This window comes from Ostrinia nubilalis, chromosome 5, assembly GCF_963855985.1.
Source record: "Ostrinia nubilalis chromosome 5, ilOstNubi1.1, whole genome shotgun sequence".
In the NCBI taxonomy this organism is placed as follows: domain Eukaryota; kingdom Metazoa; phylum Arthropoda; class Insecta; order Lepidoptera; family Crambidae; genus Ostrinia; species Ostrinia nubilalis.
This window is the reverse complement of record NC_087092.1, coordinates 18,346,901-18,365,540: the sequence shown is the minus strand read 5'-3', so window position 1 is coordinate 18,365,540 and position 18,640 is coordinate 18,346,901. Positions and strand designations below refer to the sequence as shown.

General features: G+C 37.4%; 1 long non-coding RNA gene across 1 annotated transcript in view; it reads left to right on the top strand.

Moving 5' to 3' along the window:
- The first annotated feature begins 2,139 nt into the window (after positions 1–2,139).
- Positions 2,140–18,640, top strand: part of LOC135072076 (uncharacterized) — a 137,253-nt gene continuing 120,752 nt past the window's right edge. Inside the window, exon 1 of the long non-coding RNA XR_010257354.1 lies at positions 2,140–2,212. This is a non-coding gene — a long non-coding RNA (uncharacterized LOC135072076). The remainder of the gene's footprint in view (positions 2,213–18,640) is intronic.

Here is an 18,640-nt window from a genome sequence, read left to right as displayed (position 1 = left end):
GACTGTACTAAGAGAATGAAGTAAAATGTAACATACGCTCATACGTCCCACGATTCCGAAACGTCAAGTGGCAAAAATCAAAAACCAAACCCACTATTGATACGTATTATTAGCGCCCTCTAGCAATGTCATATTTTAAGGTTGTCCAACGTGGCAAAAATCGGAACCAGCGATCCTGTATTGACGGTGGCGCCCCCTGTTAATGTTGCGGGTGGGACGGTTCCGTGTATTTCATCTATACAATCCAATTTTCCTAGTAGACAGGAGCGCAGGAGTTTGAATTTTGAATTTGGAACATCCCGCCGCGCCATGATTAATTTAATTCGTCGCAACCGAACTTAACGTTTCACTGTAGGCTGTATAATCAATGTGACTTTTGCCTACTTTTGCACATCACGAAATTTAAATTGACAATTCTACCCACTTATTTTATTAATATTAATTTTGTGCTGCTCCCATGGCTTCTGGGTTTAGAATGTATTTGTTACGGTTAATGTGATAAATTGAAAATTATTAATAATAACCGGTTATTATGAATAATTACCGACAGTCGCGGTAAAAGTGATAAATTAATCACATTTAACAGTGATTATTTAATAATTCAACCTTAGTACTAACAAATTTCTTAAAAGAGAACAACATCTTGTGTACGTGCTCGTGTACAGCCAAACTTTTGAACGTTTTGATATCATATATTAATATAATTTGGCATAATGAGTTTGGAATGTTTCTTGCATAATATTACTTTTCCATGATGCCTATAACATAATGTTTTGATTTAAAGTGAAAAATAGGTTAAGGTGCGGCGGGGGTGGCCCTTGGGCCACCCCTAAGTCGCCTATTTAGTTTTATACACACATAAATGACCTCATATTAATCATATTAACCAAATCATGCGGTAATTATTCATAATAACCGGCGATTATTCATAATTTTCACATTTATCACTTTGACCGTAACATATTCATTGTTCTAAAATCGTTAGTGACCGCCGGCTGTGCACCTCGGTTGCCGAGCCGTAATCAATTCAGACTTTTGTTTTTGGTTTTTGCAATCGATATTTGGTTTTTCGTATTGTGTGGGTGCTTCAACTTGTGCTAGACTTGATGAGCCGCCCGAGGTGTCTGCCATGGCGGAATCGAACCGAACGTGTGAATTTTTGTTTCAAGTGCTGAAGTGCTGTGACTTTGGGAAGGGGGCTGAGCTGACGCTGCTGCACCTGTTGATGCTGTTTGCGGTTTCGGTAAGTTTTTTTTATTTGAGCGGAACATAGTGATACTACCTACCTACTGTAACATGTCACCATTTCACCTATGATTCACAATCAATATTTTTGTATTGTATTGTATTGATGTTGTATTTTATTACCTACCATGTTTTTTCGATGACTATGATTTCCCGAATCAAATGCGCGATGTGTAGCTATATACAGGGTGGAAACGATTAGTGATCTCATTCGATTATTTCTAAACTTTACAAGATATCGAAAAACTGGTTACTAATCCTGAAAGTGCTTCACAAGCTCTATCCAACGGTACCAATATTAGGTTACAGAATTAACTGGATCTATCCAAAAATTTAATGTTTTCAGCCTCCATACTAAATGTATGGCAACCAAACAATAATAGATGTAATAATATTTTTTATTAAATAATAAACACTTAAAATGAACTCGTAAATTGCATTTTGATATAAAATTATTCGTGGAAAACATTGGTTTTAGGCTTTACTTGCTATAATATTAACAAGACATGAGTGCCATGACTGTGGCTGTACTAAATGTATGGAAGCTGGAAATATTGAATTTTCGAATGGATCCAGTTTATTTTGTAACCTATTATTGGTAACGTTGGATAGAGCTTGTAAAGCACTTTCAGGATCAGTAACCAGTTTTTGAATATCTTGCATAGTTTTTAATATTTTGTGGTTTTTCTAAATGTATGGAAGCTATAAACATTGAATTTTTGGATAGATCCAGTTTATTCTGTAACCTATTATTGGTACCGTTTGAAAGAGCTTGTGAAGCACTTTCAGAATCAGTAATCAGTTTTTCGATATCTTGTATAGTTTAAAAATAATCGAGTGAGATCACTTAACGTTTCCACCCTGTATACCGAATGTGTGAATTTATTGTTTCAAGTGCTGAAATGCTGTGACTGGGAAGGGATCTCAGCTGACGCTGCTGCACCTGCTGTTGCTGTTTGCGGTTTCGGTAAGTTTTTTTATTTGATTATTAGATTGTGTTTTTTTTACTTACCTACCGTGTTTTCTCAACGACTATGATTTTTTTTTGTGTAGCATCTAGTTATTTCGGCGAAATATGTTGGTATTCTTAGTGTATTTCTTCGTAAAACAAGGACAGGTTAGCGATATGTGCTCGGTTACATCGGGCGGGGCCGGCTCACGTGCCATCTTAACCGTATCTATAAGCAAATATTTGCATAAAAATAAGCGTTTTCTACGTGCACATGGATAAAGTTGTGCAGTTGAAAGACACTTTTGTCGAAGGCAACAGGGTTGAGCGTTAAACATGTCGATATTACTTAGGTACTAGAAATTGTTGTAAGTTAAGTATAGAAAAAACATTAAGTACATTTTACAGTCCTAAAGCTTATGCTGTATAAATTGTTTTAAATAAATACATATTTTATAAAGCACCCATATTAATACAATTATACAAAGATATTTCCATGCTTACCCGCGATCTCTGGCTTAAAGTCCGACACGTAAATCCTTAGGCGTGTCTGGCGGTGAATATTAAACTTCCAGATTTGCTAGATATCTTCTCGTTCGTTTATAATATATTAAGGTGATTGTAATTTTATTTCTGCAATACAATAATACGTACATAATGCCTTAGGCAGAAAACATACGTCTTGGACTACTTACTTATCAGACGGCGTGTTATTCCTTTATGATGGTTCTGCGTATTTTACTTTGGGCCAGGCAAAGACCTGTCTTGTAAATGTAGGCGTTTGCAATATTTTTATTTAATAGCAAGATTCTTTAGGTACCCAATTGACAATTTAATAAGTACAATGACCTGTAATTTTTGTCTCAAATACTATGTATTTATACACTGGACTGGATTATGTATGGGCAATACAAATTAAATTAATAAGTTAGGAAACGGCGATTTATCACTATGGAGATTTATTTAAAGGTAGGTTTTATTCGGCAGGACAATAAGTATTTGAATTTCATTCGTATTTAAACGCTGTTGTACTGACCAATAAATAACTTTTTAGTTGTTTCTTATTTCTGCCAAGCAGTTTGTGCGTTACTTAGGGAAGCAGTTCAGACCATGCAGTGGTAGTAGAACCCATTTGAGTCCAATCTACGTCCACAAATGTAGTTTCATCTGAAAGGGACTACGTATTATTATTAGGTGTTCCAAGGCAAAGGGTTGTTACTTGTTAGTGCCCGCGATGAGTGTCGACGTTAGTGCGCAATCAAACGCGAATTAATGGCGCGATAGCAAACGACGCCGAGTTTACGCGCGGCGGAACGAGACGCGATACATGAGCCCCGGCGCATCGGGTTTATTGATCATCGTGTGTAATGTCTGAGTTACCCATCAAAAGGGTTATCGGTCTATCTTAAAATAAGCCATTTGATTTATAAGAATAAGAATAAAATTACTTAATAAAACTTAGCCTAGATATTCTACTTAATCTAGTTTTCTTTCTTTGTAGGCTATTATGAAAACAGTTGCACTACTACTAGCACACCAGATTACACATGAACCTTTTTTATTTTATAATATTTTATGTGAAAAACAACGGGGTTATCGACATTGGTACTCATCCCATGAGCTCATCTAGCGAAGCACCGATGGGGCGGCAGACGGGCCGCGCGATTCAATTTGCATTGTAATCCTTGACTGTAATGACACGTCGTTGTCGCCATCGCCATCGGCCGTCGCCATGTGCTCGTCGGGTTCAACCTCATTTGTTAATTAGAACACCGTCCAGTAAAGTTATTGAACGAGCTAGTGCCTATATTTATTAGATAGGATCATTTTAAAACGGTAAATATCGTTTATATTCCTGTCCCAAGTTTCCATGTATGTTATGTTAGTATGTAATTTTATAAATATTAATATCGACATTATTTTTGAAAGTTATTTCATTTTCGCCTCAATTTATATTCTTCATCATACTTTCTACCAAACTTTCAATCGTGTTTGTTGTTAGCAACTTAGCGAGCTCTTCAACGGAGCCCTTCATCCTACGAGTCTACCCTGTTTACCGATGGATGTCGATCTGTCGTTTCCAGTCACCTCTTACTCGAGAGTCCCAAGTTCTTTTTCCGTGTGAGTTAAGCCGTAAAATAGAGCTTCACTTTTTTCCCTGCAATTTAATATTGAACCAACCGACATGTCTCATCATAACCATTAACCATATTTTCGGACTGTCGGTTTGTACTCTTTTTTCGACAAACTTGGAATCCTGGTACAATTATTTCACTTTATAAACATGTTTTCTAAATTGAAAAATTTTAAAGTGATACACTTTAATCACAGAGGTACTCACATGATATAGATCTGAAAGTAGGGTAAAGAGTAAGATGGATTTCCATAGCGAAAAATAATTTGTCGTCGTAAGGTAGTAGGCCACAGTCACGACGCTCTTCCGCGTCGCTGGTGATAGGCGATTGGCAATTTATCTCTCGTCCAAACTTTTAACAAGCTTGATAACAAATTGAGTTTTTCGGCAATCTAGTTTTATTAAATCGTCCCGACAAATTGTTCGATACGACGAGAACAAATTGTTCGATATGACGAGACGATGAGTTTTTAGATTTTTGTTTCAATTTTGTAGGACTGTTCCACGTAATTTTGGTCTATAACATTTAATTTTATTTTAAAAGAATCAAGATTGTCATCACATGCTTTGTAGGTCAGAAATGAGGAGATCCGCAGGAAAAAAACAAAGTACCTAGGTAACCGATATAGCTCGCAAAATTGCCAAACATAAATAAGCAAGTGGCAGTGGATAAGTCGTTGAGCTTATGGCCGTTGAGGCAGAAAAGTTCTCGAGTGGCGAGTAGGTACGGGTCGGTAGACGTAGTGTGGGCAGGCTTCTCACTAGATGGACCGACGATCTGGTGAATATCCGGGAAGTGTCGGTCGTTGTGGAAATCCTTGAGGGAAGCCTTTGTCCAGCAATGGACGTTAATTGGATCTTGAGACATTCACTATTTGCGCATCGTATTTCTGCATCAAAAATAATACTAAAGGTATTTTTGAACGAGTCGGTTTAAGAAAAAAAAAGACGTAGGTAGGTACTTAATTCACTATTTTAGGTACATTATTCTTGTCGTTCTTTGACGATTCAAACTAACCGATGAAGTGCACTCAATCGAATAATCGTTTCGAATTTTAAATTAGCCTCCGAACGAATATTTATTTAACGAACTGACGGAACCCATCTATGGTATTTTTCTACGAGCAAAGCTAAGTCAATTAAGAAATAGACTTAGTGGAAAACTGGTCTTGAAAAAGAAAGCCAAACTTTGAATTTAAATTCTAAACGGTTTGTGAAGTCTCCGCAGTTCGCTCCTGCTAGATAAAAAAAAGTTTTTTGTCTCTTTTTTGTGATCTTATATTGAGATGTTGTTTTATTTGTTTTATTTTGATCAAGAAATTATGATTTTTAATTTTTTGTTATTACACGCTCAGATAAGGTGAAATATTTACTTATTATCTCGAAAAATGAAGCCAGACTAGAAGGCCTTTTAGTCTGGCTTCATTTTTCGAGGCTTCACATTATGAAAGCTTTTAGTACGGATAAAATAGGAAAACAAGTATTTTTGGGATACATTTTACCAGAAATTGATCGTCTTTGATTTTAATTTTCTCAGTTGTTTATTGACTAGGTATATTGCCTGTCTGAAAAACGCAGTCGTCACAACTTGTCCGTTGTTGAGTAGCTACAAAAATAAAAAAAACCTTGTTGCATTTGAAGTTTTGGTCCTTATGTCGCATGTTACCTACCACAAAACTTATTAGCATTAAAACCGAGGTAGAGCACGTTCTCACCAGACCCGTAACACGAGGAGTTCGTCGCTTTACGAGCGGAGAGGTAAAGAGCGAGCGTAGCATAGAAGCGAGCGGAAACATAAAAGCGAGCGGAGACGTAAAAACGCAGCGGGCCAATGTGGAAACCTGCTGTCTAGGATTGAGGGCATTTATCTGTAACAGGCTCCCGCCACAAAGTTAAAATTGAAATGTCGGGAAAAGAATATGCCACGAATTTTATTGAGACAAGTTGACAAAAATTCTCACAGTATAAAAGTTTATATTTTTGTAATACTCGTATATTTCTTTTTTTATTGTAATTTAAAATGTTTCAGACTTACAGCCATATTGAGTTTCCAATTTTATACCCATTACATGGCCATTAAACTTTTCCGTGAACAGAACAAGTTTTTCCGTGTTCTACTTACACTAATGGTGTCTTTACAGATAACTTTACCCCTTATTGTTTGTGCCGCTAGATTGAGTAGCGGCTCACTTACTTATTATCATGTTTTCCCTCACGTAAAAACAATTTTGGGAAGCAACAAAACAAAAGCAATAGAGATATGAAATTATTTTGTCTTATAATGATGTTGTTCATATTACTGACAACTTGAAGCGTGCATAAGCAATGTAATAATAACTTAATTTATGAGAGGAAAATGCGGCGCTTCCGTAATAAACAGAAGTATTAAGTGTTCGCTGCCTTTTGCTACGAGCCTTTTGCTAGGAGGGCGAGTGCCGCGGTGACATATAGGTATTCATTTGTACGAAACGCTGCGTGACAGAGAACTAAGTACAGAAAAGTCTCTATTAGAGATAATAAATAATGTTAATTTGTTTGTTATAACATAATTTCCTACTCATTGGATATGGCGAGTGTAGTACGCTCGCCTAGTTATGTCATAATCGCAAGCAATAAATTCGTGTTTAATAGGACCAATAAATACCTATGTTTTTGTTTAAAATCCTTTTATAACATCCTAGGTATATCTAATTTTATGATATTTATTATTTAAATTAGATATTAGTTTCAAAAAGCGTTTCGGAGTGTCTGTTTTTGTAAAAGTAAGTAGCGCCACTAGAAAGGAACAAAATATTGACATAATAATATTTTGACTGATTGTGTGAGTTGGACTTTCAAACATTACTGGTTTTTTCCCATCATAAATAAGTACCCCTTTTTTTCAGCATCACCTTTGATACGATGCTTAGGTCTTTGTATCTTTGTTCCGAAGATAAATCGCGTTCCGCGTATTTATAGGTTGTTTCGCGTCTCTTTTATGACAACTTCCTTTGTTCATTTTTATGTAATTCGCGATATTTTTTATAGCATACGGCAACTATGTTCATCATTTTGCTTTGGGGCAGAAATGATTTATTTTCCTCGTTCGCATTTGTTATTGTTTTTGTCGTTTTCCAAAATGTTATAGTTAAAAGTAACTTGAGTTACGGAATTATGTGATTGAAACCGTTGGAGATAAGTTAAGAACATTCACTTCTCTTAATCGAAAACCTACACTTGATTGTATTTTTTCAATTAAATTATACCTACGAAGCCACCTTAACAGTTTCCATTCCAGACGTCAATAAAAAGAGCATACTTACCAAATAAAAATATAGTAAACATGATTATACTATGGAGAGGCTTTTTGTCTCCAAAGTACGAAACCAGATGAATACCAAACAAAATATTCGGAAAAACACCATGAGTGTGTTTTTCCGAGGAACAGAGTGCACGTAGGGTGAGGCTAAATGGTGTAGATGCAAATGTTTGATCATTTATTAAATTCGTTAAGGGCACAGGATTTTCCAAGTGTAATCCTGCGACTTTCCAAGCGACTTTTGCTCATAAAATTATCAATATGTTCAGTAAAATTTAAGGGAGCTCGTATCTACATGATTTTAACCATTTAATGAACGCAGGTAGATGCAGGTAGCAAGTGTCAGTGTCAGTTACACACACGGAATGATTATGTAGTGAGTGTTACATGTCTGTATTTATCAATTGAATATTGAATTCATAACTCCAAATAAGATTTGAGTAATAGATTTTTTTAGGATTTAGTAATTATTTGTTATTACACAAATTACTAATACTCCCGTTAGCCCCTCGTACTAAGCTAAATATGCTCGTATCACGAGTGAGCTCCACCACAATAGTCGAGCGGCGGTGGGGACCGAACCCGCGTTCCCCGGATCACGAGTCGGCCAGTCCGACCCCTTCACCGTTCGGCTATCGTGGCTTTAAGATGATTCCAACCAGACCACAAAACATATTTGGATCATTTAAAAACAATTAAAGAAGTTTCTCACTCTCAAAAGCTACTATTCCATCTCTGAATTTTTTTATGAAAATACACTCGCGAGCAAAAGTATGGAATCACTTACATGAAGTTGTTTCCACGCGATCTTGTGTACTAACGAATTTGTTAGGAACAAAAAAAGTGGCACCATTTTAAAGATTAAACTTTTATCTTTAAATTGACACCAAATTCATTTAAATCACACCAGTATTTAAAAAGATATCCCGGCTTATGTGAAGAAGTAACGAAAAAGACATGTATGAACTGTTTGATACGTCGCGAGTTGCGGCCTATTTACCCCCTATAAAAGCACGCGTTTTCGGATTTTTGCTTTCACACGTTGATTCATACACATCTCCGCTTCTTTTGACACTTTACCTGGGATTCTACACCTTCAGAAGCAGCACAAATCGTTGCACTATTGCAAGAAGGGCTCAGCCAGCGGGCTGTCGCACGTCAGCGCCACATAAGCCAGTCCTGGGTTTCGAAAGTTTTAAGACGCTTTCGGGAGACTGGTGGCTTTATCCCGAGACCAAGTTCTGAACAGCGCCGGCGCACATCGCAGAGGGAAGACCGTTTTTTCATGTCAACCTCTCTATGAAATCGTCATGTGACTGGAATCGACGTCCAGCAAGAGCTCAGAAATGTTCATAGGATAGCTGTTAGCGAGTAGACAGTTTGTCTAAGACATAAGTAATAGAATTTAACTCCAAAAAGGCATGCCACAGGCTCGAAACTGACGGCAGGTCACCGATAAGCACGCTTTCAATTTGCTCGTACACATCTCGATGTTAAGTCGAGCAAGCCACCCCCATAAGCCACTGTTTCAGCGAACCAGCACTGCACAAATCGCTCCTCAGGCCGCCTATAAACCCGACCTCTTCGACTGCTGCCCTGCAAACACAGTTTGCATTCATCGGAGAACAGAACTCGCCTCCATTACTCGCCTTACCATCGAGATGTGTACGAGCAAATTGAAAGGGTGCTTATCGGTGACCTGCCGTCAGTTTCGAGCCTGTGGCAGGCCTTTTTGGAGTCAAATTCTATTGCTTATATCTTAGACGAACTGTCTACTCGCTAACAGCTATCTTACGAACATTTCTGAGCTCTTGATGAACATCGATTCCAGTCAAATGACGATTTCATAGAGAGGTTGACATGAAAAAACGGTCTTCCCTCTGCGATGTGCACCGGCGCTGTTCAGAACTTGGTCTCGGGATAAAGCCACTAGTCTCCCGAAAGCGTCTTGAAACTTTCGAAACCCAGGACTGGCTTATGTGGCGCTGACGTGCGCAGCCCGCTGGCTGAGCCTTTCTTGCAATAGTGCAACGATTTGTGCTGCTTCTGAAGGTGTAGAATCCCAGGTAAAGTGTCAAAAGAAGCGGAGATGTGTATGAATCAACGTGTGAAAGCAAAAATCTAAAAACGCGTGCTTTTATAGGGGCTAAATAGGCCGCAACTCGCGACGTATCAAACAGTTCATACATGTCTTTTTCGTTACTTCTTCACATCAGCCGGGATATCGTTTTAAATACTGGTGTGATTTAAATGAATTTGGTATCAATTTAAAGATAAAAGTTTAATCTTTAAAATGGTGCCACTTTTTTGTTACTAACAAATTCGTTAGTACACAAGTTCGCGTGGAAACAACTTCATGTAAGTGATTCCATAGTTTTGCTCGGGAGTGTATTATGTAATGGTCTGTCTTTGTTTATACAATAATAATAATAATGTAATTGTATAATTTTATAATTTTAATGTTTATTTAATTTTATAATTTTAATGTTTATTTAATTTTATTTTAGTTTGACAAATAATTCTGTATTTTAATGTTATTTTTAAGTTTTTGCAACGCCTTCACTGGGCGTCACATGTTCAATATTATGTTCTTGTCAACCCTTACCCATGTGACATGCAATAAATGATTTGAATTTGAATTTGAATTTGAAAAACATCTTCCACTGGCAGTTTCCAGATTGCCGAGTTACTTAGCACACTGTATCTACTGTAAGCCTTTACCATACTCTGCCCAAATTGAATTCTCACTTATGCCGTCGATATTGGTGCTTCTGTTCACGCAATAAAGATGATTATCGCGCGACTGAAACAACCTCATATTGGATTTGTCCTCGTAGTTCCAAGAGAGTGCTATCACAGATGCTTGTTTCCGCACTATCTTTCAATTTGGCGCCGAACCGCCGTGTTTATACGAGAGGTGCAATCATTTCACATATCGTGGAATATTACGCTCCATTTCACGCTGCATACTTGCATTAGGAACCTGCTTTTAGTGCGCCATAAAAAATGTCATTTAAATAAAAATATGCTGCGCTTTCTATATTTTATAACTCTTCGAGTAAAAATACGTGAGTACTCGTGCACCAGTTACGTACCTACTCGTATAAATAATACCATACGTCTTGTGATAAGCCGATCTATTTCTAAACATCGTTAAGCGATAATTAAGACAGTACCTATAGATATATTAATATGTACCTACTCATAAATGGTAGCCCTGTGAAGTTTATTTAGCTTTTGATGAAGAGCGTGCGAAAGACTTTTCATTTTTAATCTTTTTTCTGTCTGTTCCTTTGACGGAAACATAATGTGCTGATGGTTCATAGAGACCCATAAAGCATGTATTTTCCTCCGTATCTTCCTTCTCCATTGTCGTTTCGCCTGCGGTTGACAAAGGGGTTGTTTTTCAGAAAGCGCGACTTTTGATTGGTGGTTGAAAGACCATAAATCTACGCTCGGCGGTGTCTGGCGGTATCTGTCGACGAGCTTCATTATTCATACTTGAATACTCCTCGTGTACAGTCGACCGCGATGTTACAACTTATTATTTTTCAGAGATTCCCCTATCTAAGCTTCGAAAATTGTTTGCTATTTATGGTTGTTACTGTACGCCCATGGTTGCTTGGATTCGATAGATGAAATATCGTAGTTATTGTTTTGTTACTGAACCAGGGAAAATATGCTGTTATCTAAATTTCGTTTAAATAGGTTCTACTTTTTACGCAAAATCGACATAGTGGCATTTTGTAAAATATAGGTACAGCAAACACGATTGACAAAATGTAAAGTGGCTCTTGCGATATGGGACATTGTAAATTGTAATATACCCTTGTGGACGACGCCTTGTTGACCTTTCGGAAGCTTATGTATATTGTATGTTGAGAGAGGAATAATAGTTTGTTTTTTCTTTTCACAATCATAAGAGAAAAATAAATAAAATTTCTTCTAATATATTTTTTATATTATCGATTATCATATAAAATAAATATGTTCAAACTACCAATATTTGTATTGTGCGGGAATCGAAGCAACAACTTCTGGCATAGTATGCAAACCTCTGGCCCAAGTGAAGCCTGTTTTCTCCGCCTTGGAAAGGACAGTGCCAATCCATGTATGGAAGTTGGACCAAGTGCTGCCCAGAATGAAAGGCTGGAGGCTCGTGTAAAAACGCTGAGATACTGAGATACAATGACGCTGCGGTATGGGCGATGGCTGCTCATCACACAGCCTTTCAATTATTTACTTTACTTCTTGTATGAAACATTCATGCTTCAGGATATCATTGTTGGCTATGGTAACACCTGCTGCGCAGACCTAAATTAAGGAGACCTATCCCCTTTTTCACCAACAATCCCTAATTTTTAAGTGACTCCTATGGTAATACTTAACAGGAATTTTGTTTACATAGGGGTCACTTAAATTTAGGGATTGATGGTGAAAACGGGAACTAAAGACCTAAACGTAGGTAATACTTCCCTATTTATTTTTATACGTGACGTAGCGTGTCTTATTTTTCATCCCATTCATCAAAATAATAAAATATGTTTTTTCCGTCTTTCTTATCTATACCTTGAAAATAAATGGCTTAAATATTGATTTCACGAATTCATACAGATTTACTCATCCTAAAATACTCTATCTAAGGTCTATTTATCTAATGTTTGACTAATAAGATCTAAGTATTATTGCTATGGAAGATATAGATATTGACTGTATCTATCTAATGTTACTAAAATTTACTTTTACGTACACATATTAGTAAAATGAAAACGAGCAGATTACAGTTCGGTGTGAGTGTCTGTCGATGAACAGTCTGTAAAGCGCGGGACAAGTGGCCACAACTCCGCGTTACCCGGGATTCTATTAGAGGGATATATTGCCATCCCGGCGTCGTTGTCCCGGACCATTCCGGAGAGGTTTTTGTTTGCTGCAAGCACATATCTGCGAGAAAAAACGAGTCTTGTTTGTTAGAAGAAATAATAAACTAAGATGTCGAAGGAAAGTCTATTTTGAGACGAACTGCTTGTATTATTTTTGTCTTCTTGCAGTGCTCATAATCTTGCAAATGCAATATCTCTGTTTGTGGTCGTCATTATTGTGAGCGATGTCCATAATGAACGAAAGTAAGCAAATAAATCAGTACCTCTAGTAGGAAAAACTTTCGAGTTCGTTTCGTTGCGTATTCAAAGTGTCATCGAAAAATTTTGTATGAAAAATTAAACAGCGCCCCCTAGGGCGGCTATAATATAGGGGGCGCTGTTTAATTTTTCATACAAAATTTTTCGATGACACTTTGAATACGCAACGAAACGAACTCGAAAGTTTTTCCTACTAGAGGTACTGTAATCTATAGTTTCCACACGTCTTCATTTTCTACTGTTAGGTTAGCTACTTACTATACAAGACTTAAATAATAAATATTATTTAACTTTTGTATAGTAGTAAGTAGAGGTAGTTGATTCGTCTGAGTACCTACTTATGCAAGTGGAACACACGATTATAGATTTAGTTCTTAAAACTGAAAGCTGGCTGCGTCAAGTAATCTCATCAAGAGCCGCGCCAGCTTATTTAATAACGGAGTGCTCCGAGCTGTTCGCAAATAGCTGCCATTTGATATCGTAAACTTTATGATCACTGCTACGAGTATTTGAGCATCCCATTTACCAAATTACTTTTAACTGCTCTGTATTTCAGCTGGGACGTCCATTGGAAAGTGCATTATATTCCATTAAGTTGACAATACAAGTACTAAAAAACAATAGTGTCTATAAATTTACTCCCGCTAAAGGGTAATGCTTCCATTAAAATTTCATAAAATGGAGATAAAAGCTGGTAAATTGAAAACGATTCATCTACCGCGGACGTGGTTAATATCCATTGAAGGCAAGGTCCGCAGCCTGCCAGCCTACCAACATCCCACTTTTAATCAATCTGCGCGTGAAAAGATTTTAAGCTCATGGGTTTCTGATGGTGCCAGTTTGTTTCATCGCAGATATATATGGGTTCCCGTAAATACAGCTGGACTGTGCTAAATAGCCTAATGATGTCAGTGTAAGAATAGTCCTAGCAGTCCGGCGGAATCTCACTGGAAACACATTCAAACTTCATATAACTAATAACATACCCATCATATAATTTTTCGTTTCAATTTTTTTTTATAAAACACGATATTAATGGCAAATGAGTAATACATATCATATTTAAACTACCAAGAAGTGATGCATTTATATTTAGCTTCAAGCGTAATATTAAGCCGTGTGATGTTACTTTGTGGTTTGCTTCTAGTTATTTACAAGCCAACTTTAGCTAATAATTCTTAGATTCGCAGAAACTTGTATTAAGCGAGACTTAGCGCCTAAAATTTGCGGAAAGTTATTACTCTAGTTATGGCTTTCCACTGGCTTTTGATGAAGTTTGCGTTTCAGTTGTATTGTGTAAGTTCTATAAGAGCTTACATGGCTGCGAAACTTACATGTGGCATGAAAATGTTAATACACATAACATTTGAACTGGTTTATGAAGTAGGTACTAAGAAAGAAGCCTTATCAAAGAAAAAGCCACAATAGTGACTGGGTTTCTTGCGCTGCTTCTTCTCAGCGCTGGCCCATTTATTGTCCAGAAGCAGTAGTAGGGTTAATAGTAGGACGTGTAAAAGTGCTTTTTAAAAGCCTATTTTCAAAAATAAATGACTTTTTTATGAGTTTTTTAATGCTTCTAATAATTATTTTATTTTATTATGCAACGCTTTTTATGTGTCGTAAATAGTACTCAATGGATTAATGATGCACTTTTTTCCAGTTATTTTTCAAGTAGGCTTTTAAAAAGCTAAAAATAACAACTTTTTAAAAGCTCTTTTACACGCCCCAGTATTACTTTCAGCCTACCACTGCTTCGGGATAAGAAATAGGCCAGTGCTGAAAAGAAGCAGATGCTCAGTCACTCAGACTAGAACATATTCTCGGGGCTCGTTTTCATTAGATTTTTATTTCTTTAAGTAAAAGAGTACCTATTTAATAAAGAGCTCTAAATACACCCTTAATAAACCTTTTCCTGCCACATATAGAAACAGCAGAATGCACATATTTTTTCAAAGAAATTATAACTTATCTGTAGGTGTTTGAACCTTGTTTGTGTATTCCGATTAAATGCCTTAGCTTGCGCAATCGGCTATTCTGTATTTGCAGCCACGATAGCAGCATAAAGCACCCTAATGACGAATCATTATCGCGCACGCACATGCGGCTGCATATGCACGTGTCGGGGCTGGCTCGTGACGTCATGCATGCATAATCCGGCGGAGGCTCGTCTGAAATAGATACGCCGCGGCCGGGCTCTGTCGGTGTGATAGGAGTATAGGACTCGAGACGGTAGCAAAAAATGTCACGTGTACTCTTTCGTCGTTTCAGCCAAATGACGTCCACTGCTGGACAAAGGCCTCCCCCAAGGTTTTCCACAATGAACGGTCCTGCGCTGCCCGCATCCAGGCTCTTCCCGCGACCTTTACCAGATCGTCGGTCCACCTAGTAGGAGGCCTGCCCACGCTACGTCTTCCAGCCTGTGGTCGCCACTCGAGAACTTTCCTGCCCCAACGGCCATCGTCTCTACGAGCTATGTGCCTCTTTACCAATTCACTTTACTGTCCGGGCACACAAAGTGATAAAGGAAGACTTTAACTTCATAGATTGGACAGGACATTGCAGTCTTGAAGTAACCTGTTTGTTTTTTTTCAAACTAAATCCTGACTCGGGCTTCGGGAGCCACGTAAATACGCTCATCAGATACCTCGACTAGGCCAGATATTAAGATTATTTCAGTTTAAGCTTTGCCCATGGCTCACGTGAATTTTAGTTTCAGATTTTATCGCGCGCGTACCAATTCCTATGTTTTTTCCTGGGTCTCTCACTCCTTAATCTATACCAAATTTCATTTAAATTGTTTCAGTGGTTTAAGCGTGAAAAAGTACCTAACAGACAGACAAAATTACTGTCGCATTTTGAATATTACTGATATTATTTAGGGTGGATTATTATCAGACTCATTTTAATGGAGTTTATTTACTGTGAAGGTGAACCAGTACACGGGTGCTAAGATTAATTCGGTGTTCAGGAATGCGAGCCACGTGTTAGAATCCAGGGCTGAAATCGTCTAATTTTAGGCTATATCAGGATTAGTTAGGTTTTTATAGAAGAATTAATTTTAATATTACAGTAAAGTATGTATTTAGGCATATTCGTTCAAGGGTATATACGAGCAAGTTGATCTTTTATGCTATTATTTTTAATTAACTACATCCTGCTCCGACTGCCAACACATGCCTCCATTGGTATGTTTTCTTTAGTTGGAAGAAAACAAGTGTTATTCTGTATCATTTCTTATTTACCAAAAACTCCTTCCACAATACAGAGAAACCTGCTTTAATATTCAAACAAACTATATTGGCCTTCAAAGTCTACGTCAGCCTAGCTTCAAGTGCTCAAGTTTAAGGTTGCAAGTACAGTACCTACTCATAAAGAAAGAAAGAAAGAAAGAAATAGAATTTATTGAACACAGTAAGCACAAATATAAACAATTACAACACAAAACGAATATATAAAAAATAGTGGACCACTGTGTCAATAAGCTTACTTATCAGTCTTAGGTCCGAATCTTGATCCGGCCAATCCTAAATTGAGTTTGTTTTGCAAGCTGCGGACTCAGCCCTGGCGAGATCTCATCAATTCAATCCTAAATATAGCCGGGGGCTGCTCAAATAGTGGCTGGTTTATTGGCTTTGAATTACCGCGCCGAGCGCGTCGCTCGCGCCGCACGCTCCGAACTTTGATTGCCATTCGCCGCCCGCACCCTCGGACAGTTGCTTGCATAAATAAATACAGATATCAAAGAGCTGAGTTGAGTTGAGATATCTTAAGTAACAATAAAGGCGTACAATAAAAATAAAATAATTGCCTAGATTCAAGTAAAAATCGAGAAAATTAGAAAATCAGTTTAGATTACGATAACAGGCTGCAAGTACCTACTATACTACATTACTACTATTTGTTGCTAACACTTTTATTATGGGCTATGCTTGAAATAAATACCTTTTATTTTATTTATTATTTTACTATAAAAGTATTTCCTAATGTAGGTAGGTAGGTACCTCTGAAGTGAACAACATCACATGATCTTCTTTGCGCGTTTTCGATGAATTTCGAGCAGTTCACCACGCCCACCCGAGATGAACAACCGCTACGATTGTAAAGTATCTACGATTCTTTCGTGCTCAGGGCACATTAGTTATTTATTATTGATCAGAATCAATACCTACATGTAGTTATTGGTATTAACTATTAATTAAATGAATATCGTTAGCTGTACCTTTAACCTTAAAGTTACATCAAAGTTATGTAATCAGTTTGCTCTTGACATTATTACTTTAATCTAAAGTTTATAATTTTAACGTAAAGTATAAAATTACCTTAGTTAAATTTTTATTTTTACTGAACAAAAAACATTTTAACCAGAAACTTCTATATTTAGAAGACTTCACATACTTACCAAATTCATACTGTCTTGTATCTCTCATAAATCCCCGAACTTTAACAACAGGTGCAGAACAAAATTTTAATGCGCTTCTCTTCTTAGCTTGAATTAATTAAGATTAGTTATTTAGCAAAGTTTTAGTTAGTCTTTTCTTCCAAGACGCAAAGTAGGTACCTCTGAAGTGAACAACATCACATGATCTTCTTTGCGCGTTTTCGATGAATTTCGAGCAGTTCACCACGCCCACCCGAGATGAACAACCGCTACGATTGTAAAGTATCTACGATTCTTTCGTGCTCAGGGCACATTAGTTATTTATTATTGATCAGAATCAATACCTACATGTAGTTATTGGTATTAACTATTAATTAAATGAATATCGTTAGCTGTACCTTTAACCTTAAAGTTACATCAAAGTTATGTAATCAGTTTGCTCTTGACATTATTACTTTAATCTAAAGTTTATAATTTTAACGTAAAGTATAAAATTACCTTAGTTAAATTTTTATTTTTACTGAACAAAAAACATTTTAACCAGAAACTTCTATATTTAGAAGACTTCACATACTTACCAAATTCATACTGTCTTGTATCTCTCATAAATCCCCGAACTTTAACAACAGGTGCAGAACAAAATTTTAATGCGCTTCTCTTCTTAGCTTGAATTAATTAAGATTAGTTATTTAGCAAAGTTTTAGTTAGTCTTTTCATCCAAGACGCAATTGCTAAATATAGCGTACACCTATGAAGTTTTAGAACAATGATGATGATGAAAATGATGAGCGAATGAAATGCGTAAAGTAATGAAGGTGTACGCATTTCATTATTTTTTTTCCAAATGACAACAACCTACCACACAGAATGAGTTGTCGTTTTCATGAGCACAAGTTTCGGCGGTGCGAACAGAAGTGGACGCATGTTACGGCAACATATGGCTTTGTTGTGCAATTTTTTTTTTTTGGTCAGCTTGTAAATTACTAAATTGTTGCAAAGTTATTGGTAGTGAAGGGTTCATCATAATCATCACAGCCATAGGACGTCCACTGCTGAACATAGGCCTCACCCAATGCTTTCCATGTTGCCCGGTCAGTAGCGGCCTGCGTCCAGCGCCTTCCTGCTACCTTTAGGCCCTTTTCACACGTCCCGGTTGCCGGCTAACCGGCGCCGGGTATCCGGTGGTGAAGTGTATGGGCATGGTACGTAGCTTTCACATGTTCCGGCGTAATTAATCCGGCATGCCCATACACTTCACGACCGGGTACCCGGCGCCGGTTAGCCGGCAACCGGGACGTGTGAAAAGGGCCTTACGATGTCGTCGGTCCCTTGTGGAGTGAAGGGTTATTTGTGGGTAAACTGTAAAAATAAAATCATACAGCAAAAAAGCGTAAGTAGGTTCCAATGTCGACGACATTATTGGTCGTAAAAGCGCGGTCATCCCCGACGCAGTACAATACACGATCAGGAAGTCTCATCACATCAGCCTATGGATGTG